Source organism: Camelina sativa, chromosome 3, assembly GCF_000633955.1.
Source record: "Camelina sativa cultivar DH55 chromosome 3, Cs, whole genome shotgun sequence".
Lineage (NCBI taxonomy): Eukaryota > Viridiplantae > Streptophyta > Magnoliopsida > Brassicales > Brassicaceae > Camelina > Camelina sativa.
The window spans coordinates 1,157,234-1,158,202 of record NC_025687.1 but is presented as its reverse complement, the minus strand read 5'-3'; positions in this window follow the sequence as shown (position 1 = coordinate 1,158,202).

Here is a 969-nt window from a genome sequence, read left to right as displayed (position 1 = left end):
AAAAAAAAAAAAAAAAAAAAAAAAAAAAAAAAATCAGAGAGACGGAATCAAAACGGTGACGACGAGATCTTTGATCGTGTGATCACCCGCATCGAACAGAGATTAGCAGAGATCTTTGATCGTGTGATCACCCGCATGCGGAGAAGAGAGATTAGCAGAGCTTGCCTCAATAAGAACAGAGACTACAAAGAAGAAGAAGAATAAGGGAGGGTGGTGGTTGTTTTGCTTTCGGAAAATCATGGTTTGTCAAAGATGCTTAGCTTCGAGATTATATAGAAAAAAGGTTTCCAACAAAAAATAAAAGGAAAAGGAAAAGGTTAGGTTTTCAGAAAATAGGAATATTTCCTTTTTTTTATCAAAACAGAAATAGGAAATCAAAATTAAAAAGTTACCGTTACAGTTAATCCGTTACTGCCTAACAATTTATTTGATGGGACTTGCGTAGTTTGCTGTGTAACTAGCTAGAAATTCAAAAATTGATTACTGTAGATTAAACCGCAAAAAAATAAGGCAAGATTAAACCGCAAATAAGAGACCGTATCTCTGCTTCTCCCAACGAGAGAGAGAGAGAGATTCGACAAACTCAAAACTTTTACGTTGCTTCGATTCCAGATGTGACCTGGATCACTTGTAGTTTCAGTTCCCTTGATTTAGGCTTTGTTTCTTTGTTTGTGTTATACAAGCCTTTTGAATGTTACAAGTACATAAATTTGCAAAACATATTTATCATACGATTAAATTAAAAAAGCAGATATTATTAAAACATACATACTTTTAAGCTAATGGTATTTATAACGTTAACAATAGTAGCATTATCTAAATTAGAATTTCACTCTGCTTTAAAAAGGTCTTTTAATCTATAAATAGTGCAAAATTGTAAAACCATTCGAAGGCTCGAAGCCAATATAACAGTCACCATTAACATCCTTAAAAATTAGAAGGATAAAGAGATTCACTTGTCTTATTGTA